Below are 24,575 nucleotides of genomic sequence, written 5' to 3' on the forward strand. Positions count from 1 at the left end.
AACCCAAAAGTGAACAGAAGAAAAGATGGATGGCCACTCCTCCTCTTCTAGATGTGGTATGATACATTTTCTCAGTGCTGGCCCTGGAACAGCACATGCACAGTTGTCTTTTTTTTTTTTTTAAATGTATTTTAAGTTTGATATATTTGATTAACAAGATGCTCTAGAAATCAACACATTTCATCTACCACTAGCCACCAAAGTTAGGAGATTTGCTTATTTTTATGCCTACCCACAAACAGCTACAGTAGGCTTAAAACTGGACCTTCATGCTTTCAATATTAATATTCTAGTATCTTCAAGTGTCTGTTCTTTGGGTTACACGTAAAGATGACTGCTTTGTACTACTGAAATAGATACTTTCAGGAGGAAGAATGAACATCATATTAAAAAGAAAAAAAATAGAGTAGCTACTGGATGCCCTGACATTAAAGGGAGCACACAGTTGCTGTCAGAGTGTTTTTAGGAAAATTAAAACTTTAACTATGTTTTAAAACTACTTGAAGAAATTCAGGTAGCTTTAGAGCCTAAACTCTAAACTCTAGGCCCTTTTACCAGCCACTGTATTCACAAACAGTTCTGACATTTGAGCAGGTCGATGCCTCATGGATATTACCAGCTGATACATCAATAGTCTGTTTTACTGAAACTCACTGGAGTATCCTGTTCTTAAAATACTATATGAAAAGGAACCACTGGAAAGGAGATCAGTGCATAAAAACTGGTATTTATACGAAATAAATATATACGTCTGAGATTCTCCCACTACAATATGACTTACTCACTTTAGGTGTCAGCACCATCTTAGTAGCATAAAGTTTTAGTACCACACCATTCTTGCTGAAGTCCTCCTATACGCACAAAAATAACCCTATCAACAGGATACGCTAACTTTTATGGAAGGAGGAGAAGCACCACCGAGTAACAGCAACTGCTAAAGACAGTAATAATCTTTCAACCTGGTTCTCAAGAGCATTGGAAAGTGCAAATAACACTACAGCATTACTCACAACTTTTGTGACATTTATTCAACTAAACTTTTGTGACATTTATTCAACTAACGCAATTATAACTTGTGCTTGATCCAGTGCAGGATGCTATATCCCTGTCATGCAGTCTAGGTTGGTAATCTCAATGAAAGTTATGGCAGTGAAAAGAAAGATACTTAAAAGGACGAACAACTGTATAGTCACTCTGCACGCTGCAAACTTCCTAGGGTATCTGAAGTTACTGCCGTATTAGGGATTGGTATCATCCAGAGACATTTGCAGATCTATTGGGAGAATTTTTCCTCCCAGATGCCCTCTTAGACAGCCTTTTAAAAGCGCTGGTGAAGCCCATCTCATGCATTAATTGAAGAAACAACGGCCTTTCACTGCTTCCCTGCCGTTGTTCTCTGGCACCTGAAACAGAACAAATAACTACCCCTGCCATGTTACATAGCTGCTTGGCTCCAGCTGCAGTTAAGAGTTTGTTCAGGTATGGACAAACTGCTTCAACTTTCTTCCCCCGACAGGCTAGCTGATAGACACAGCTCTGGTTAAGTGAACTATTCACTTTGTTGCAAAGAAACTGAATACAAAAAATAGCTGAAGTGTCCTCAGTGTTTGCACATGTTGCAGCATTGCACATAAATATTTCTGCAAAGAGTTGGCAAATGCTCAATGTATTCATGCCCAGAACACTCTTTGTGGGCTACACTCCTCACAGAGCAGAATGAAAACTCCAACACACACCAGCAAAACAGCAGCAACAGAATATCTTAGTAAAATGAAAACACTTGACAGTGTGGCAGATGTACCTTATGTCAGCTATTGCATTTAGAAGACCAAAAAGAACTCTTTGTAGACTTGGCTATAGACATAACTTTAGACATAACTTTATCTGCTCACATAGACTGATAACATCTTTTTGGTTTATCACATTTTTTTCCTATCAGCAACTTGCATCAACTTCAGCAATACCTGCCTGATGAATGCTGCTGTGACCTATTTTGCATCAGGAACAATCTTTTAAGATGTGGCTCTCCATTCATCTTGCTGGACTAATTTTGAAAAAGAAATAGTTTATAGGGCACTATTACTTCCTATCTAGCCAGATACATACTTCAGAAGTGTGAGTTCTGGGGGTTTGTTTTGTTTTTGAAAGGTATCTTCCCCAACGTACAAAAGAGACAAGAAAATTGATGATACTCAAAATGTTGCTACAGCACACTTAGATATGCAGAGCTACTGCTTATTACAACTGCATGATAAACACAATTATAATGAAGATGTTTTAGGCAAATCCTAAGGACTAAGTAGACTTGCAGCCTTACTCCATGACTGAATGCTACACCTCACTGAATTTTCCCTATTGCTTGCTATAAAACAAAAAAGGAATACCTACACAGCAGAATTACTGAGCAAAGGCAAAAACACAGTACTCAGATGTCACTGCAGTCAAAGTATATTTTTAAATATTCATAATATACTCTGCTCCCGAACAGATTGAGCAGACCTGACCAGAACTACTCACATTCCCTAGCATCACGAAGAGAAACAATGTATACTGAAATAACACACATTTGGACACAGACACTCAACTTGAACTACCCTCTTGTGCTGGCAACACATAATTTTAAATAGTATTTCCCTGGTAAATAGATGAAGTGATTTAACGGTGAGGATTAACATTTTTTTAACTGCTAACTAACTGTACAGCACATTGTGCTGAAAAGCTTAAATTGAATACCTTACATATAAATGACAGAGCAAATAATTGCTTTTGTACTTTTGAGTGAAAATATATTCCATAAAGATGATTCATTTCAAATACTATTTATTTCTTAATATATCAAGTAACTTTGAGTATGGGAGACTTATACAGTATTAAGCTGAATTAAGGTGTGCCTTAAGTGATGTATAATGCCATAAAAATGAAGGAATTGTACAGGTAAATTGTGTAATGATAAACACTTGTTATGGCCAAATACTGTGCCAGTGATTCTGTATGGCTGGTCCCTTCTCTAAAACCGATTTGAATCTTGCTTAGCTCTCAGTGAAAGGAGTCAGCCTTCTTACCCAGAGAAACTAAGAGACAGGATGAAGTTTCATTTTTCCCAAGTAAAATAGTAACCAACATGGTGACTGGACAAAAACGAGGAACCACATAGATTGGCACTTCTCCTAAGAGGACAATAAGGACACATCTGCATTTGTGCTTTAGCTTGGATCAGAATTGGAGATTTGCTTTTGAAGCAAATCTCCAGTTATCCCCACTTGCTTGTTCTCCAGTTCACATCCTGGAGAAGCCTCTCAAGGACATGAACTGATTTCCTGTCAGGAGGAACAAGTGTAACAAACTGCAGTCACTAATGGGCTTCAGCCCATGGGAACAGACTAGAGCTAGTCCAAAGTGAAAAAACAAAAGCCCAAACTCAGTGACTCTGAAATCTGTAGTGTAGACATCATGCCCTCAGCATGTTTTTTCACTCTACAGAGCCACTCTTGTTTCTGCATACTACTTGCTAATGTAGATCATATATACAGAGTAGACATATAAACTAGCATGAGGTGTCTAGCTAAACCATACAAGCTAGAAGGCATTTAAAAATAAGTGTGTATACCACAAGAGATTCTGGCTTTATATTGTGTGTAAGTCTCAATTTCTAGGAAGTTAAACACATGTCTTGCTAAACAAATATGCTGAAAATTAATATCTTCATTTAATTTATAGAATTTCTTGAAATATTTTCTTAAGTGTACAGCATATTGATATATAATATATTAAAAAATAGGGTACCACGCATATTATTTAACATTTACACATTCAGAGACAAGGTATGGACCCGTCCTAGACAGTAATTTTACTATTTGATATGTTGTAGTACAGATTTTACTATTTGATTGTCTGCAGTTGACCTCCAGAATTCAATTACTTCTGCTCTTTTCTTCTGCCCTGCAGTAAAAACCTCCCAGTCAAAACAAACATGTCTTGTTTGTCTTCAGTTTGATCACAGGGTAGTTTGTAAAAAAGTAGTTACAAAGAAAAGTGTATTCCTCAAGATTTAAACCCATTTTGTCTGACAATTATGAAGGAAGATTCTCTCTTTATGGACTCATTACTTTGATGACTCATGCACCTTCTTAGCCTGGAACTGGACACTCTTGGAGAAAGAATATTGGCCTAGAAACAGCACTTGTCTGATTTGAGGGTCCCAAGTTATATTTTCCCATATTCATTTATTAAGATTTGATTAGAGTTATGTTAACATGAATGTTCCAGAATGGATGATGAGAAAAGTGGTTTATCTGTTCCTACAGTGAAAGCCTATTTAGTTTATCTTGACCAACAGCAGTTTATGTTTTGTCCTTATTGCAAAAAGTTTTTACATCTAATAGTTAGTAGTGTGCACAATATATAGAAATTGTTTCCTTAACATAACTAGAGTACTTAGATTACATTTGGAAACTACTGATAAATCACTGTTAGTAAATTGAAATAAAAAAAAAAATCCATGCTTTGTTTCCATTATTGTAAGTGCTAATAAGATGTAAACATAGCAATACACATCTTTCACACTGAAGTCTACACTACCTGTATGTAAAACCTTCTCTTCAAGTATCACGACAACTTGGACTTCAAGCTATTCTTTACCTCACAAATAGCTGAGATAGAAAAAAGAAAAATCTTATCTGGCTGTGGTTTAATAAACAACCTATAGGTCCATATGAAAAATTTAATTTTGGACTTGTAGGTTATTTCAAAGACAGAGAGATTTTGACAATACCAAAACTGGTAGCACTACAGTCAGCATCAGTGTGGACCATATGGTTCTTCCTGTATGAACCATGAGATTCCACATGATCTCCTGTTTGTCTCAGCAATACTCAGATCATGGTATAACGCTGGTCTGTCTTCAGTTTTCTTCTCACTGACCTCCCTCTCTCTAACTGCTGCCTTCTTGTCTGTCTCCCTGCCTCTTCCCTTGGGCTATCACCACCTCTTCACCACCCCTTTTGAACTCCAAAAGTGCTACCGAGGGTGTATGACACCAAAATTCATGACTTTACCTTCTCCCTCACTTCATATGCTAGCTTCTCTAGAAAAGCATGCTTCACTCTTCAGAAAACACTGGTCTAAAATACCCTTGTCTACTACAGTTTTCTACTGTGAACTAAAAGATAGTTATAGGTGTTAGAACCCGCATGACTCTTGTGGGCCAGTTTACTAAAGCTACTCTGTAGTCACAAATAAAACTTACATAGTACATTGATCTTGTTTCTCATTCGAAGGATCCCTCTATTCCTTTTCCGTTTCAGGGAGACCTCAAACACAGCACTGAACAGAAGTGTTACACAGTAGCAAAAGCATTTGGATTATTTGAGGTCAGCTAATTGATTAGATAATTCATACAAAATACGATGATAATTTTTTGCAGAACAAGAAATAATTAAATGAAAGTCAAAAAGCTAGAGACACTAGAGGGCATTTTAAAATATTGTGGGTTTTGTCACAGAGGGCAAAATAAGGCAAAGACATTTAAGTTCTCCGACTAGTTGTGGTATATATCAGGGAAAGCGGGCACTTAGTTTTGCAGAAAGACGAGCTGCTTAGTATTTGTGTTTGGAGAAAAATAAGTTCGTTCCCCTACAGTATCCTCTTTTGCATGCCAAGACTCTAACAAGCCCATGCACTTAGACTTACCACATTAATTACATTCTCACGCCCTAAAGGCAATGTTGTCTGAAGCTGTCCATTTTTCGGTCATTTCATAAACCTTCAGAGACTGCAGTTTTCCAAATGGATTTCAAGACTTCAATATTAAAGTTACTTAAACAATAACTAATCCACCAGGCCTTAGTTTTAAAAATGGAGAAATAAACTTTGCTAAGCAAGAATTGATAGCATATCATTCTTGCTGTACACTATCCAGGCAATACTTCACAGATTAGCTATGTCTGATCTTCTGCACTAGGGAGAACTTCTGTCCTCAAGAGCCCAATACTAGAAATGGCATCTCATGATCCAAGGTTTTTTGTTTTGTTTAAATGTGTCTTATGTTTAAAATCTGATATTTGAAATTAGGAGGAATCTGTAAGGCAAAAGGCCCAGCTTGATTAACATACTTCATAATTGCAGGAAATGTTTTCCGACCCTTAGTTGACTCAAAATTTTTTCTCATGATTTTTTAGCAGCATGATCTACTTCCCTAATGAATCATTCAGAATGAATGAGAAAAGATCTGCATACTTGGAAATAGCAACAGAATCTCGCAATCATTTTGAAATCCTCTATATATTAAATAGCTTTATATTTTCAAAACAAGCTCCAGATGTGTAAAACAATGATACTTGATTTGTGATAGGCCTAAAAGATCATTTGCCTTTTTCTTCTGGCCTTGCAGCACTTCAGTTTGCTGTCATGTTGCTCTAATTCTTCTAGTCAAAAGGAGACACAGAGGGAAATGTTCTCATCATCTCATCTCTGGCATCTCACTTACATGAGAGCCTCCTAGATAGTCAGTGAAACCTCCAGACTGCAGTTCAGAGTGTGTAAATTAGATGCTAAATGTCAGAATGTATGAAGACCCTCTTAAAGAAGAATCTTTAGAAGTCATCCCAATAAAGCACAGGCTTTGAAATGAAGACAGGCGACTCAGGTTTGAGCAGAAAACACATAAAATGTTCAACACATTCTCAGTAATGCAGATAAAAATAACGCTACCCAAAATTCTTTCCCCTGCCCACAACTTGGTAGATCATGAGTCAACTTTAGATCTCATAATACATCATATTGTTTCACAGTCATGCTGGACTTAACGTTTAATTTATTAATTTTAAAGTACCAATTTTTTTTTTTTAATACGCATTATGTAGTTAACTAGTATGACAGCTCTTATTTATCAGCAGCTAACAAATGTACTCAGCTACTCTGGATGGGGAATATTCTTTTAGGCGGACTTAGTATCAGGGAGGATCCATAGTTCCAACATTACCACACCCAGCTAGGGTCACCATGTAGGAGTAAAATTAATAGAAAAGGTCAAATTGTTTAACAGCATTATGAAGTAACATTGTTAGAGTCAGGAAGAAATCTTGTGATTATTTATCAACACCATCAGCTGTAGAACAAAGAGTTGAACATAAACCAGGCAAAAAAATTTTACTCATTAAAAAGGGGACTCATTTACTCATTTAAAAAATAGTTATAAAGGAAAGTCAGAGAAGGTAATCAACAAAAGATATGCCAAACTGATTTTAAAAATCACAAAAAAACCCACAGTATCACACTGCATTCCATATAAAGGTGAATGCAAATATTTCAGACCAGAAGATCAGACTGGAATGTGTATGGCAAGATTGGTTTTAGTCACGTAGGTTAAATGTGAGGACATCTACGTTGCTAAGACTAAAAAGACTCAGATCAATGTAAATAACTTCCTTGTACTTTGTGTTCTTTAAACAATCAGCAAAGGAGTTCAATTAAAATGTTAAACAATGCTTTTCAGCACAGAAATACATATGTTGCAAGTATAAATGCTAAAAGATACCCTAGAGTCTTTCTATGCACCAGGAGCAAATGTGTTATTTACTTTTCCCAAGCTCAACCTGTTTTATTTCAATAAGATGCCCCCAAATTTTTTATAATTATTTCCATTGCATATAAACATAATCTCCTGGTATTAGTAAATCAGCTTGGCTAAATATAGCAAGGAGCACTCATGTTTTATGGGGCATTTTCTCTGGTATGCAGCTAATATAAATAAAATGAGTGGAGAGAAGTTGGCAGTGTTCCACTGACATTACATCACTTTTCCTTAATAGGAAACCTCTCTGCAACTTAGCATCTTGCTTTAAACACTCAGAAGTGTCCACAAAGTCTTCAGTGAGGATCATCATATAAGGCCAGTAGTTAGCTGCAAAGGACTAGAACATAGAGCTGGAGCTCACGGTACAACATTGAGAAGAGAACATCTAATGAAAACCACCTTTAAATTGTCACCAACTGCAGAGCAAGAGAGTTGCATAATCTCTAACAAGAGATACATGTAAGTTGTACATAATTCCAGTAAAAAGCAAGGGATGAAGTTCTAATTACTATGACTTTACTTCAGTAGACTCGGGATTTCCTCTAGAAACCTTAGAAAGCAACAAATTAAAAAGAGAGGCCTGATCCACCGGTCAAAAGCAGGACAGAGACACAAGCATCTACTATAGTTCTATTTGCTGCTTACTCTTTGTGATCCTGAAAAAGACAAACCCTCTATTTTATGGTAGCATCAGTACTGTCCTTCATCTCTAGTATGATGTTATTTTGAAGAAATTAATTATTGTAAAATATTACATGATATTCGTTTACTAAGAGCCAGATGTTGCCACCCATATGTATGTTGAGCTTTTCACCACAAACAATAGGACTCCTTGATTGTACACAATAAAAATAAATTAAATGTGCAGCAAAACCCAGTGGACCTACAAGGTTTTTCTGAGGAAAAGATGGTCCTTGCACTCAATTTTTTGCATCCATTACTGAGATTGCTAGACTTTATTGTTTGTGTCATATATTGAGAAGATGAAAAGCAATCAACATAGCACATGAAGAATAAAAATGCCTAGAGAAATTTATGTTCATGCTGTAATTAATGTAAACATAAATTCCAGTTATTATATTTCTAATGCACAATTGCTGAGCAATAATCCAAATCCTGCAATTCTGCTGGCATGGAATTTTATTGAGAGCATAATTTATTTAGGCACTGTCACACACACACACTCAAAAATGTATTTACCACAGTACAAAAAGTCAGGGTAGGTCATTTCATCCTCTGCTTTTTCCAAAAAAGTTTGAGAGGAGTTCACTGAGTGGCACCTACTGCTTTTAGCTGCAGCTGTGCAACATACAATCTTTGAAAATTTACAGTCAATGTTGCCATGTTTACATCAGTGACTCTCAGGAAAGAAAATGCTAATCAAGTAAAGGTATGCAGCAAATAAATGTAAGACGGAGTACACTGAATACCACTGTGAATGCTCTCATTTAGGAATCACGTGGTCTTACGATACCATGGATTCTCTGTTCCCCTTACTCAGTAAGACATCCCCAAATACTTTTGAGTGCCCTTCCCTGTTCTTTCACATCCAGTTGTGATGGCACAACAGTTTAGGACCCTTAAAGCAGAAGGGGCAAGTGAGTTAAAAGTTGAAAGTAACCCTGGAATTTGAGTGGATTGGTGGTTTTGTTTGTTGGTTGGGTTTTTTGTGGTTTTGTTTTGGGGCTTTGGAGTGGGTTTTTTAGGTTTTTTTTGTTTTTTTTTAAACTTGGATCTGTTCACTGCTTCCGATTAAAAAGCAGCCACCCAAAGGGTTCTGCAGGTGCAACAGGAGGGTGCTGCTTGTCCAGGCACAAGCACCTGAAAGTTGGACCTCCCACAGCTCACACTGCCAGTGAGGAAGTCCCTTCCAAGGTAGGGTTTGTGAAGCCATACTTTTAGTTTGTAATCATGAAGGATGAGAAAGAACTTCTATATCCACTTTACTTCTGAATGGCAGTGTACAAACAAGATCTTTACGTTTTAATTCACATACATGTTTTAAATTCAACTGCCCTAAAATTAATGAAGTCTTTAATGGAAGTAAAGCCAAAGTTTAAGTTACAGCAGAGAAAAGTGATTTTAAACTGGTTAGTGTGCACAATGAGTAACTGGAGTAAATTTCACCTCCATCGCTAGAACTATCTAAAGATTTCAAATGGAGGTATTTGTGCAACATTAACACACTCTCTCCAAGTACACAGTACAGGCCTTCATTTCACTAAAAATGAAGACATGTAGCTTAAGACTTGATTGCCTGAATGACAAAGGTATTGATAACAGTACTCACTTGACCAGTTTCAACTTTGCGTACTTTGATGATCACTGAATTGGCTACTTACTAAATAATTAGGTTTTCTTCATTCTAAAACTATACGCAGAATTATTAGCATCAGTCAATGCTCATTTTCTAAAATATCACTTTAGCAGTCAATTGATGCCTAGTTTTCAGAAAAGGCCAGGGAAAGCAGAGGAATTAGGTTAGACTCAAAACACAATTTCAAATAATATGGCAGCTATATTTATCAAACATTAATCAAATCTTAGTTATGATAAAACTTCACCAAAATCTGCTAACTGGATGACACAATTCCTGCTAAATAAGTTCTAATTCTCTGTCAAGTTTCAACTATTGTACTGTGTTGCACTGTCATTTTGGAAACAGGGAAAACTTCTGCTAAAATGAGCTGTAATGGAAAAAATTCAACTGCGAGTCTCTCTTGCTCATCCAGCCTAGCACCATTATTATGCAAGTTAACCTACTATATATAGCAGCCACAAGAGGAACTGATAAGCTAGCTGGGCATGTACATGTTGAATCTATCATCTTTTTGTTTTATCACAGAAACAACAAGCTGCAACAGCTTTCCAAACTGGTGTAAATGAATTCAGGAATTCAAACCAGTAGCCAATTTGTTCAGGCACACAGACATCCCATTGAAACTAATGGGAGCAATGGTAATTAGTAGCTCTGAAAATTAGGCAACTTTTGTACGAATTTAACTTCATTCAAAGAAATTTGAAAATTTACATTTAAAAATTCATCCATGTATTACAATGATTTGTTTCAAATTCTAGTTTATGCTTTAGGAGCAATGTTTTAAGGTGAATTAACTACCTCGGTAATTTGCCTTTACTTAAATAGCACAGAAATACTTGGAGATGCAAAGGTTTCATACCCAGGTCCCCAGTTAAGTCCAATAACTAGTGATAGAAATGGAAACCATCTGATTAGCACTTGGTACTGTGATTGAAGTGAGTCAATCTCAACTCTCTTCCCAGAAAAGTTGTCACAAAGTCTAAATAAACCTTTCATGTCAACCTTTATTAGCAGATTTAAGCAGTGAAAACACAGAAATTTCTCTTTCATGCCTGGAAGATGTCCCTATACATAAAGGAGTGTGAGAAATCTTTTGTGGATGTTAACTCAGTGTCCCTGGTGTCACACTGGAGTCTTTTCCAAGTTCTAATTAAATATTCAGATCACAGGGAACATTTATCATGGCAAACAAATCCAGGTGATTTAAATGAGAGTGATGAATGACATCATCTGCTTCAAAAATCAGAATAGAAAATCCTTCCAATTAAGGGGTATGGCAGAATTTCTCAAGGAGCTCAGGAGAACTTCTTTTGCTAAATGACCATGGAAAAGGCAATAATATGCAACTTGCAAAGATCCATGCGTGTTTATAATAGTTCCAATTTCAGGTACTATTGACATATTTCAGCATCTTTTATGGTTTACACTGTCTAAACTTGCTTCGTTACTGCTACTTCATGATTTGACTGACTGAGCTACAGAAAAGCTGCAAAGATACAAACTCTTCCCAGTACAGATAACTGTAGAAAAATTAATAGTTTTAAATTAAAATATGAATTCTGCATTGTAAAACTAGCATAAGAAGACTGCAAGCCAAAATAAATTAAATCTTGAGAAAGCTCACACAATTAAGCCTCAGAAGAAACTGTACCACCATCAGGTGAATAACAGTTTAAAATGTCTAGAAATATATAAATCAGAAGGTATCTCCTTTGATACCAGCTAAGTATCACTTAGTTAACTGTGGCTTAACAACCACTTGTACTAATTTTCTCCAGTAGCTTTAGCCTAAAGTACTACAGATTAGGAATGTTGCTTTTCCCTGTTTTGGACTAGGAAACTAGAGATGAAGGAACCAGTTGGGCTGGTCTATAGGCAGAATTATACCAGAGTAGATATTCCTACCACAACAGGTACTCCAAACTACTTACATGTACACACTTATTCTGGAACAGAAACAGCGAAGTTTAGAGCTAATGAGGTATAACTAATTAAACTTGACTCTTCCTAGAGACTTTTACAACTTTGTGTTATTCCCAGCCATAGCCAGACTTGACATAGCCTGAATATGATGTACAACGCTATTATTTCTGGTTGCTTACGTATCCTTCAGTTTTTAGGCCAGTGTGTGAATTCATCGACAACAGTAAATGTAATCCTAATTTTACTGAGGAAGACAAAATCCAAACATGCCACAGATAAATCTCAGGAGTTAACACCTCAATGAGAATTTGATTAGAAAGGCAATTATTAAAAAACACTGGACAATATATACTGTTATCACAGCAAAACTACTAATATTTTCTGAAAAAAAGGCACTGAAATGGTTCCATTAAACCAAAAGCATGATAGTTTAGTTTAAACACAGGCCCTTGTCCCCACAACATGCTAATCTGCACATCAGTGTGCAATGTTCATATGACAGGAATCTGTACAATGCAAGACCTGATAACACATAACAAGAATATTAGGCACAGTCAGCAATTTACAAGACAACCAATTCATTTAGACCTGAATGTATACATCCAAGAGCATCCAAGGAAAACTCTGAAACACTGAAGTGCTTCTCAGACCAATTAGGGAAATATGTTTTTCATATGTCCTACCTCTTCCAAAAAGCGCTTTCACCACCTCTTTCCTGTCCTTTATACAGCATGCTGCAGTTACCTCTACCAACTATGAAACACATATGAAAGCTTAAATTATTCTACAAACTTCGCCAATGGTCAGTGGTTTTAGCAAACCCTAAATTTTCCAAAATGAAGGGCATTTAACTGAGAAACTAATCATACTGGTAGCTTCTTTCCTTTTTAAGTGACTCGTGTCAAAGACATTTTCAATTTCATGCAAAACAGTGGACAACCTGTAACAAAACTCTTGAGGAATCCGAGGTAATTAAATAGAGGAAGCATTTGAGAATAATCTCAACAACCAACCACAAAGATTAACATCAATAACTCAGGAAGCCTGGCAGCAGATTTCTGTGATTCTTCCTCTATCACAAAGACCATCAATGATGACAGAGAGACAATTTCCCTAACTCAAAAGCACATTAAGTATTATTTAATTATGGCTTTGTGAAGAATTTAATCTCTCGGACAAGCTCCTTCTGTCTTGTATCACTCTCTATATGAGGCCCTGGCATTTTTTAAACATTTCCATTAATTAAAAAGGTACTATTCACATGTTTTACAAATGTCTCCCAAACATCCTAGTTTCACTGTAATTAGTCAATCCTCTATTACTCTGCATAACCAACTTTGCTCTGCCAGTAATGGAAATTCTGTCAGACATACCAAACCTTTTTGGAAAAAGGGAGGATACTTAGTAAAAATATTAGGCATCCCAGAGCTTTGTATGTTCATACAAATTCACTCAACTCCCCCAAACTTTCATCCACTACATATCAGCTTCTTGCTTAAATGCATTCCAATTCTATTCTGCTCTGCTCTTTATCAATGAGCATGTTACTTCAAATATTAGCATTGCAAACAGTTCCTCTAACTCAGTACTTATACAAGAATTCACTCAGTAAACAGGGCCTGTCTTTTGCATTTGTAGGCATTAATGCTTAAAGCACAAACATCTGTCTTCTTAATCCAAAAAAGGACATAATGTGAGCACTGTGTTTTAGTTGCAAATCAATAATTAGCCTCAGTGGCCGATGGAGATCTTTTGTAATTCATTATGATTAACTGGCCCTGGGTCACTCCTCTTTTCTAGTTACAATCTACCACCAAAAAAGTCCAAAGTTTGTACACAACAGGAATGTTAACTTTACAAGGTTACAGAAGTACTACAAAACAGTCTTCAAAGAGTGTTCAAAGTAAGGATGAAATAGCCTTGCCTGGCAGTTTGTAGGAGGAGCAGACTGCAGTCAGAAGGGGATGAAACCAGAAGTATTTTACTGCCTTTTAGTAAAACAACACGTTTAATCTAGCATTAAAATTATCAGTACTTTTTCTGAACCAAACATTTCGCCACACAAAGAGCCATTCCCATAGATAATAATCAGATCCTTGTAAGAAGTGTAGGAATGGCTTGCTTCATCTCAAGGCGTGCATGGCAAAAGAACCTGAAACTAATTTATAATTATAACATTTGCGCTCACATGTTAATGCCCTGATTTATTACTGCAGTCTGTAACAAACAGAATATCCACTACTTGTGTGTGTCTTTCTGGGGTCTACATTTCTTGATACTTCTGCGAACCTACAGAATCCCTGCGATTGTTTGTTCGTGATAAGAAAACTACCAGTGAGGTATCACAGACCAGCTGGATACACTGAAGCTTAGACAGGCAGTTGCAAACCCCTGCTTCTTTAAAATGACAGCTCATGCTCCAGAAAGCATTCCTTCCCTCCTTAAAAGATTCCTCAGAGTTGAAATCAGGTCCTTCATCTTGGGCAAACTGCAATGCATGTGGTGAGCGCTGAGCTTCACCATCCTGGGAATCATTCCACCATATACTGGTCCACGTACCACACGACGCGCCTTTGACATCAAGACTAGATTACTGCAATATGTTCCAGCTAGGGCTGCAGGGAAGGCTCATGTGTTGCTTGCAGCTGGTTGCTGACAGCAGCCATAGAACTGGTAGGAGAGCAAGGGAAATGCGGCAAAGAGATCCTGATTTCTGAGTCGTCTTCTCGTTTTTCTAGGTATTTCATATGATTCAGATAAACGTCATTATTCACATTGACTGGCTCTTTATACCTATCCATTAGCATGGCCACTAAATTTTGAAGGGATGGTGACACAGGAACCTAGAGTTCTAGAATTGGTTGTATAATTTTTATTTCTAAAATCTCAGAAACACTTAGAGATGCTGTGTTTTATGGGCCAGAGACAACCATAGAATTAACCTGAGAGTCAGCGGTTGAAAGGTCATTCTTTGTTTGAGAAAATGTTGACATATCATTTTGGTTTTATGTTAATAGGCGCTCTTTTTTTCTCTCCATCTATGTGGACAAATACACACACAACGCTTATCTAATTCAGTTGCTTATATATGAAAGCAGCTTCTAAACTTGGGGGTTTTTCCTTGAAAGCTCTGTGTCCTATGAGCACAAATGTTCCTGAAATACAGCTGATATTAAATTTTTTTCTTCTTTTTTTTTTAAAAAGAAAGAGGAGGTTTTTAGGGTATCTTAATACAAAGCAGAAAATGGAAGCAGTCATTTTCCAGAAATTCCTGATGAACAACTTAAGAAAATGTTAAACAGTTAATAACCTCAAAATCTCTAGCAGAAACTCCAAAACCCACTAAAGATAAAAGAATGGAAACCACATGTAACATCCTAGAGACTCATAAGACGACATAACGTACTTTCAATATAGTTTGAACTTCCGTAGTCTCACTTTATAAATTTGATTTCATATGTCTGCAGAAACTGATAGAAGTGTGTCTCTTTTTTACGTTACATACAGATCTCCAGATTTTTATAAAGATAGAAGAACAATGAAGATTTATAGGAAATCAAGATTTCCCCCCTAGAACATAGCCAAACAGTATGCAAACTATTTACTGCCTGAAAAAATAGGCTACTAAGGTTATACGTGAAAGAATAAACATGTGATTCGGCGAGGACATTGAAGCTAGGCATGTGAGAATTATCATGGATATATGAAAATTACCAGGTAGTTTTAGAAACAGAAAACTAATAGAATTTGGCCATGTCAGTTGAGGAAACATGTCTGTTGTGGAAAAAAAACCCACAAGTCTCTGACTCCTCACTGAAAAGAATCTGGAGTTTATAGAGCAAAATACACAGTCTGGTGGCTTGTCAGCTGAGTAACACTGATGAACACTTCTGAAGCCCAGGCACTCTTTTCATGAAAATGTCTGAAAGACATTTGTAGCTATGCAGCAACACCTCTGTCAGTGTGGATATCAATACTCCCTTTAAATTTTCTTTACGTAATTCTGGTTTTAGGTGCCTCGGATTTGCACAGAAGTAAATGGCATCACCTTGCAACAGACTCACCATCAGTAACACAATACCAAGTAACTCATGCTTTCATTTATTTCCCTAAAGTTCTGACAGAAAACACAGATCACACACAAATACAGAGTGCATGAAAATACCCCATCCACAAAATATTATGACCACCTCTGGGGTTTTCAAAGCCTCACTTGTACTAAAAAATTCACTAGCTCTTTGGTCACCACAAAATACAGCTATAAATCAGGGTGCCCTCCCGAAACCTTCAAACACTGAAAAGAAAGGCTTTATATTTCAGAGCCAAAATAAGTACAGTGAGGTGGGCTGGAAGAATTACAGCACCACTGGGTTTCTGTGCAAGGAAACTCTCCTTTCATTTGTGCAAAACTTTCTGTGTTGCCTTGGTGAATCTGCTCCGTTAGCCAAAGTTGGCTATTAAATTTTTTTGCACTTTAATAGCTGCTTTAAACAAATCATCCCCATGAGTCAGATACAGATTTTTACTTATGCTCCGTATGGACACACACATATATATATTCACACACCATTAGCTATATATGCACACAGACACAGGCTTGCATTATCTCCTCTCATTTAAAAAATCTGCATTATCTGTTCTTTGAAGTCAGAAATACAAGTTTTACACACATCTGCATGTACATACACACATGGTCTTTGAAACAGAACTGAAAGAAACAATTCTGTTTCTAGTGACTACTTTCATACTGTGATTCAGCCTATTCAGAAGAATGAACTCAGCCATGGAGTAAAAATTTAAAAAGACAACAAATGCAACTACAGAAATAACATAATGATCCTTTTTCAAGGATAAGTCTTCCAAGTTGTGAGTAAGGTGCAAAAATGGGTAGGAGCAAGCCAAGCTTAAAGCTTGGCCTAAAACCAGCAGGTTGGCTCTCCTGAGAAAAGTTGCTGTAACACATGCTGTAACACATCTTGATTTAAACCAGATTTCTGTATTCAGTGTGGCGGGAGAACTGGGGTCATACTTTTTAAATTATTCTGTAGCAGAAGCAGCACCAAAAAAAAATATCAAAATATTCCATACTCTTTTTCTATTCACTAGAGCCCAGGCAGGAACTCCTAATGAAGTTTCTCCAGCCCACCAGATACTGCCTGCATGCATTTCTTGCTCTCTGAAGTGGATTCTTCTTCATCATAGGTGAGGAATTCTTTTTAAATTGCAATTTAAAAATTAAATCCAGCTGACTGAATCTTCATCTAAATTCAATGCTTTTAAAGCAAAGTTCAGTCATTTTCTTGTAAATGCAAAGATTAAAACAATCCCACCTGAGATTGTAAAAGCAAGGAGTTAAATACTGGTGTTGTAAACTTAATTCCCTATGTTTTCCCATTATTTACATACACACCTCAGGTACTGTGCTGCCTTAATGGGTACAGTAACATACAAGACAAGAATATCACTATTCACTGTGAATTTGATGGGGTTAGTCGGTTGGTATAAGTGTTAACATTACTAAAACAGATTTTTGTGTGTTAATCTATTTTTACATTTTAGCCTGGAAAAAAAATGTAACCATGTTGCCAATGAAAACCAAAAACTCTTTTCCTGTACATTTCTGCTGGCTGACACATCATGTCTGCAAATAATCGTCTTTCTCTAGAAAGCCTTCACTTTACACAAATCCAAAAGGACAAATGAGACATGTGCCATCTTATGAACGTTTACCAAAACTTGGATACTTTGTCAATGCAGTATAGCAGCTCCTGATGCAGACTCAACTCTTCAACTAACTAACTCTTCCACATTTTTAAGGCTCAAGTATGAATTCAAGCTCACGTTGTCACTTTCTTTTTGAAATCTATAGTGAACTGTGATATAAGATTGGTTTCTTAAAAAAGAAGAATTAGAATAATTGGTTTTTTTCTTCTCCTATGTTTTAGACCAGCATGTACAATATAGCCCATCTTCAGAAACTGATAACATTTCAAGGAGGAATTTCAAGAGGAAAATTTTTTGGTGATGTGAAGGAATAAAATTCCCCAATCTCAGAAGAAAGTCCTGGGAAGGACAGGAATGAATTCTAAATAACTGCTACCAAAGAATGGTTTAAGATCATCTAAATTAATCCAGGATTTCTTACTCAAATCATCCCCAAAGAGATATACACACTATGCAAACTAGGGAAAGCAGATTCAGTTTTTTCTTGGCTCATCTGATGCAGGTACACCAGGCAGAAAAAGGCCTAGCAATAAATTGAGCCCTTTGTATTTATTTATTTATATAAAAATAAATGCTGTTTATCTTAAACTCCTTCCCTTTGTGGAAAAGGAAAGTGCTGGGGAGTGCCATACACAATACACTAATTACAATCACTTTCTGCTTCAATAAAGGAAATACAAACTTCCTGCCTTGGCAAGGGCTAGAATGTCTCAATCAGGTGGGATAAGGACCACGTTAAGTGTCTAAACAGCAATGCAGAGGAACAATATTTCCTAAGCTTTCTATTTGTGTGTTAATCCAGAAAGTATACTTCACATATGTAAAAAGAACTGCCTTAATTATTGGTTCTCTTTCTATGATAATTATGATGGCATAGTAAGCATTTTTTTTTAATTATATGAATACCAAAATGTTAAATGATCTGTAAAGGTCCAGGAAGTTCTGACACGTGTGGTCACAAAAGACTCTCCTCTTCACTTTCGGCAGAATAAGAGGTTAAAATGAGTCTTCTGGGCATACTATAACTTGGTTAGTAATTACTCTGTATGTATTCTTCCTAATTCTTCCAAATGGATGTATTATCGCTGTGAAATCATTGCTCAGTATTGCTATTACTGAGTGGGAGCTTCACTCCAAAGTGAACTTTATTACTTAATCTAGCACTGAAATGCTATCTGTTAAGAAAACGGGAATATTTCCAAGATGGAAGATGATTCATGAATACAAAATTCCATAGGCATATTTTGATTAAAGAATATTCCCAGGATGAAAGATTTCCAGCCAATGATTATGTTCTCAAGCATATATGGGACTATCAGTTAATTAATATGTTCTACATAGCCCTGAAATTTTTATTGGGAAAATAAAACCTTAGGGCCATCAACTCTTCTCAGGTCAGTAAAGGTCCAGTAGATCCCCAAATACTTGAAGACTCCTTTCTTGGACAGTAAACAGCAAATGAAAAGACACATGACGATAACATAAAACATTTCATATGGAAATTATGTAACTAATAGTGTATATGCTTATCTTCATCTTTCAGACAGTTTCTCCTCACTGCACCCCATGCACTTCCCTTATCTACACATTTTCATCTTAGAAACTCAGCTTTTAAAAACCAAAGGTCTTTATCTTCATGTCTTTCAGGTTTAGTGCCTACCACTTATTCATAGTCTACAGGAAATGATGCTATACATACAAAGAAAACCTACATGACATCACACTGACTGATGCTCTACTCTGCTCCCAGGCACATGGGTCCACATTAATGTTGGCATGAGTAAAAATCACAAAGCAGCTACTTTAAGCAGAGCTGGCTGAGAAATTCATTTACTGTTTGAAGAATACAATAATTTCCCATCAAATACGTGATTTTACAAGTCAGATCAGTTTACTTTGCCCATCTGAGAACAAGGTAAGTTTAAATAAGGCAAGTCTCTCATGGATCATTTTGAAGCAGAGTAATAGAAAGAAATTCTGTACAGGAGAGAAAGAAGGAATTCTGCATGTAAGTGGGCTGACCAGCATCCCACAGGCCACTTCCAGCCAGACCGCTCCCTTTGTCTTCCAATGCCCAAAACCCAACAGCTGAACATTACTCATCAGATTTACCACTGTGTCCTTACACAAATGGAGGCATGCTGTTCTAACATAGCTATTAGAAATGGCTGTTGCAGTCATACAGACCGCAAAGCGGATGACAAAACTGCAACCCCACTCCTGTCTGTGCAGAGGTTAGACTATCATGCCCTCCACAACTGTCATATAAGCTCAAAGAATTCTTCAGTGCAGAGCAGAGAATAGCGAGTTGCTTTCTGTTGCCTGGAACCGTAGATCTCAATAATTACTTTACAATAATTGTAATTGTACAAAACCAATAATTACTGTAGAATAACACTTTGCAAAGTTTTATATGTTGCAATCATCACACAGTCTCTGCAAAGAGAAGGCAGTAGACTCAGGCTAGTCAAAAATAATAGGCCCACAATATTAGGCGCATGAGGGTCCAGGAAGATGAGCTTGGCCACAACAATAAATGTAACTGTTCTGCTCTTACCAAAAAAAAAAAAAAAAGAGAGAGAGAGAGAGAGAAATTGAAGAAACAATTTGAAGATAATAGAGAATTTTCTAGGACTTCATTAAGTATGAGAACATAAAAACATGTATTTTACAGCAGTGCTTTTTAATGGAATCCTGATACATCAGGCTGCTTATTGTTACTTAAATCACGCTTTAATTTTTCAGAACAGTTTTTCACTGAAAAAAAAATTTGCTTGGCTCTCATAAAGCTACAAGAAAAGCTATCTGCCAACTGCTAACAAACTTCTACCACACATCCACCATTCTGATTTTAGGAAAACTTCTATGTCAGATTGCAGTGTATGGTAACTTGGTAAATTCTGACTTCATGATTACCAGGTTTCTACTATCTCAAAGATGAGAGAAATGTTTTTATCCAAATGAGGCACTCCTAATCCCAACAAAATCCTACCTGCATATTCCCAACAGTTTCAAAAGTGGTAAGAACATCTGTATACTTCCCACTCAATCTTCTCAGTTTCTTTTATTCAAACTCTTATCCCTTTGCCCCCACCTTTTCCCACAGGGTTTCTCCTCCTGGCCAGGAAAATTAGTACCAGAATATCATTTCACAGACAGACAGTTCTTTCAGGTTTTGTTCCCGATCCGAAAGCAGGATGCAACAGAATCTCTCTCAGAATCCTGTTCTCACAAGCATTTGCCCCCTTTTTCATAGTGAAGTGGTTTAGATACAATCAACAGACACGGGATGAGAGCCATTTCACTTTTTGTATGTTTTTTCCATCCTCTTGTTATCCATTCGATATCTTAATCCTTCTATGTCTGGTATGCATTGTGAATCACAGACCAACTCTGGATGCCTGGAAACTGTTGGGCTTCCTTAAGAACATCATCATAACTTTTCCCACCCCAGAACTGCAGTGTATCTCGGTGCACACAGACTTGTGAGTGGACATAAAACTTTCTGTACAATATGTAATATATCTTACGGAGTTAATTTCAGAAATATAAGGTTTGGTCCCAGGAATCATGGTTTCAGTTCAATACAGCCACAGAATACTGTGGAAAAAGAGTTTCTTGACCTCAAAGCCTAATGAAACATCGACTGTGTCCGCACCTATTTTTAGATGTGTGCTCTGCAGTGCCATATTCCTTAATATAAGGCTGACCCAAATGTTCCAACAGCAGACGTTGGTTTCTCTTTGATAGCCAATGCATATCTCTGCTTTCCAAGTTTCTGTAAACACATCATTATAAGGAAGGCCAGTCTTACTTTTCCCAGCCTTCTTTCTAATTATGCGCCTGCTGCCAGGAAACTTTCACTTTTTTTTTTTTTTGTCTTCGCTACTAAAATTTAAACAAATGTCTGCTACAGACTTGGAGAAGAAGGAAAAAAATCTCCAAAGCCGTTACTGTTATAAGTTACAAAGTTACTAAGTAACACCAAATTCCTTTCAACACTCTATGATAAATATTGGACAAAAAAGTTAGCTACAAGAGTACATTATTGCTAGGTCACCAAATATGTCTTCCTTACAGGCTCATGAATTCCACAGGACAAAAAAACCCCTGTATTTTGCCTGATTTTGGTAAGAAGGCAGTAAGTTTTCTAACACATCCAAGTCTCCTGTCCATTACCAACTTTCTTTTCACCCTGGAGTACCACCGGGTTCCTACAGAAGTCTCCTACAAAGAAGGCTGCGAAAGCACTCCTATTTTACTGCTCTGTCACGTTTACTAACAGACTAACAACTGATTTAGCAAGTCTTGAGCTCGGAGATAGACACGGCCGCTGCCGCAGCAGCAGCATCCTTTCTGTGTTTGGAAACACCAAGGGGACGGCCAAGGTCGGCAAATAAAGTGCATCAGCCAAACTCGAACGCAACTCCAGACCATGTGGCAAACTAAAAGGGCAAGAAACAGTCGCGCAAAAGAGAAATACTCGGAAGAAACGCGGTCAGCCCGGTTTCATTTGCCCCGACCTCTCGCCTTGCACCACCGCTTCTGCCGTACGTTCGCCTCAGAAGAAGAAAACGCGCCACGTAGAACTAACTCATGAAAGCATCCTGGCATCTTACCTCCGCAACGCTGACGTGGGCAGTTATCACATACCGCGCGCGAGTTTTCAGGGGACGCGGGAGACCGACGGCGGCGGGAGCGGGGCGGAGCGGCGCGGCGCCCGCAGGTACCGGCGCTATATAGGGCCGGGCCGGGCAGGGCGGGCCGGGCCGGGCGGCGCGGGCACCGCGCCGTGACTCCGTCAGCCTCCGCCGGCGCGTCCCACTCCGGCAGCTTCACGTTAAGAGTCCCGCGGCCACCCCGGGCTCCCCGGTGCGTGCGAGAGGCGTTACCAGGCTGCTGGGAACGGCAGGGAAACGTGGGCTTCCCGCAGCGAATCGCCATCGCGATCGTCCGTCCCTGTTGCCGCGGTCCAAGCCTTAATCCCTCTCCCCGCCGAGCTGCAAGAAGCGGGACTTTCGGATGCGCTTTTTGCCAAAAAAGGCTCGGGTCCCGTGCTGGAAGCTCACTGTCTTCCCTCCAGGAACTCGGCATCCATGGCCAGTAGAAAAGCTTGAGAAATGTCTACTAAAGCAGAAGCAGGCGCTGCAGCTGCCTAGAGCGCAGAGGAAACATCCCGGGCGCTTCCATGTTCCCATACAGCTGCACAAAAGTGTTGCCACGAGAGTTCCCATCAGCTTTTCTGCGCAGGAAAAGTTTCCATGATTTCCACATCATTTTCGTCTGCATGACAGAGCGGGTGGGACGGCTACACGTTTTAATGTAGAAGCACAGAAGCGATGTCTCAAGTTATTCTTCTAAGCTTTGTAATACTTTGCTTTTCTTTTTAAATGACACTTATGCCACTACTCATTACTACCAAGTCCCTGAGTTTTCAGGCTAAGCTGAATTTAAAACTTTTTTTCAGAAAAACCATGTCACTCTTATTGCACACTTTAGTCTTTTATAAACAATCTCCTGCATCTTCTTCACCTGTCAAAGAATAGCATCAGAGTTCAGAGAACATTTACAATATGTTACAAAAATCATGCTATTTTGCAGTCTAATTATGCAAAACCATCCAGAGTGTCAAACACTTACTGTAAATACATTAATTACTACTGCATATTCCACTAAGGGCATCATTTGGAGGTAGATACTTCAGTTTTTTCCTTCTTTTTTCCACAAGGAGATGAAGACTGAAGAACAGATTTCTGCTGTTGGTTCATACCCTTCCTACCAGAACCCACTTGGTCTGGATCCAGTGCTTTCTTACAGATTACATGCCAACATCAGTTTTATAAGTAATCATAGAATGCAACTAATCATTAGTAACATCTACTTAAACACCAGCTTAAAACAAGATGGACAATCTCAAAAGATACATCTATAAAACCTCTATTCTCAAATCCATGCTTAGTCCACAGAGGTGATCAGTGGTATCACTTTAATTTTCTACAATGTGGACAGCAAAAAGAAGCATACGAACATGCTGCTTTTTATCTCACTACTATTAAACATCCTGGACAACGGTTAAGAGATTTCAGGGCAGCTGAAAGTAAGGGTGCTCCTCTTTCTTCTTTTAGCTCCACTTTCCAATCAGTGTGTATTATAGTCCAGCGCTGGATGCCTGGAATCTGTTGGGTTTACACAAGAACATCATCATAACTATTTTTCTGCAACTGGTATGAACCCCCAAGATGAGCAAGACATGTACGTGAGAAATTTCATTCTACGGTGGACGATGCAGAACAAAGTGGCACTGAAACTTCCCCTGCTTACTCAGTCCCCTTCACCCCTTTTCACCAGCCAGCCCTCTTCAGGACTCAGAACTCACTCCACATCACTCGATCGCTCCAGAACGTAACAGGGAGAACAGAGGAATGATGCCAAATAGGAAAAGGGGAGAGGGAAATAAAGCATGTCCCCATTGCTAGAACAGAGAGTGACATGCCAGAACCTGGCAGTGAGAAGACTGGCACTGCACTAACACTCTCCAGTTCTGGTACATGACTAGGGGAAGAAGCATGGTAGCTTATACACATATTATTAAGATAGTCCAAAGCCAAAAAAGAGTATTACTCATCACTAATCAGGTCTCTATGATTTTGGGTGAGTATGCTGGTCAAGGATAGTATTTTATCTAACAAGCAGAATATGGTTCAGCCAGTAATAGCTGTAGATAATCTAACACACACAATAAAGAATGAACTGATGTACGGTAGGAAAAGCCAATTATAGAAAAACAGTACCTGGACTTCATGTCTCTTAACTGCACCTTCTGCTTTGTATTTGATTATAACAGAGTAAAGAAGTAAAGAAAACTGAGTTCTTTGACATTTTCTTCTGTCACAGCTCTTACATTGCACATATTTTCAACATATGTTCCAAGAATTTTGGAGAAGAATTTTATGTCTATGCATGTATGCTCATGTTCACTTCATGGGGATGGAAGATGAAAGGAAAAAGACAGCTTGTGCACATCAGCTTAGCTCA

The 24,575-nt window shown here is 37.9% G+C and overlaps 1 protein-coding gene across 4 annotated transcripts in view; it reads right to left on the bottom strand.

Annotated features, from left to right (window-relative positions):
- PALLD (palladin, cytoskeletal associated protein) overlaps positions 1 to 24,575 on the bottom strand; it is a 153,063-nt gene that overhangs the window by 45,991 nt on the left and 82,497 nt on the right. The window contains exon 1 of one of the 4 annotated variants that reach the window (XM_075500338.1): positions 22,160 to 22,318. The exons of 2 other annotated variants lie outside the window; for them this stretch is intronic. The gene's annotated coding sequence lies outside the window, so the exon portion shown is untranslated. Of the gene's footprint in view, positions 1 to 22,159; positions 22,319 to 24,575 lie in introns of those variants that run through there. One more of the 4 variants, XM_075500339.1, reaches the window with a different exon arrangement.

Source organism: Mycteria americana, chromosome 4, assembly GCF_035582795.1.
Source record: "Mycteria americana isolate JAX WOST 10 ecotype Jacksonville Zoo and Gardens chromosome 4, USCA_MyAme_1.0, whole genome shotgun sequence".
NCBI lineage: Eukaryota > Metazoa > Chordata > Aves > Ciconiiformes > Ciconiidae > Mycteria > Mycteria americana.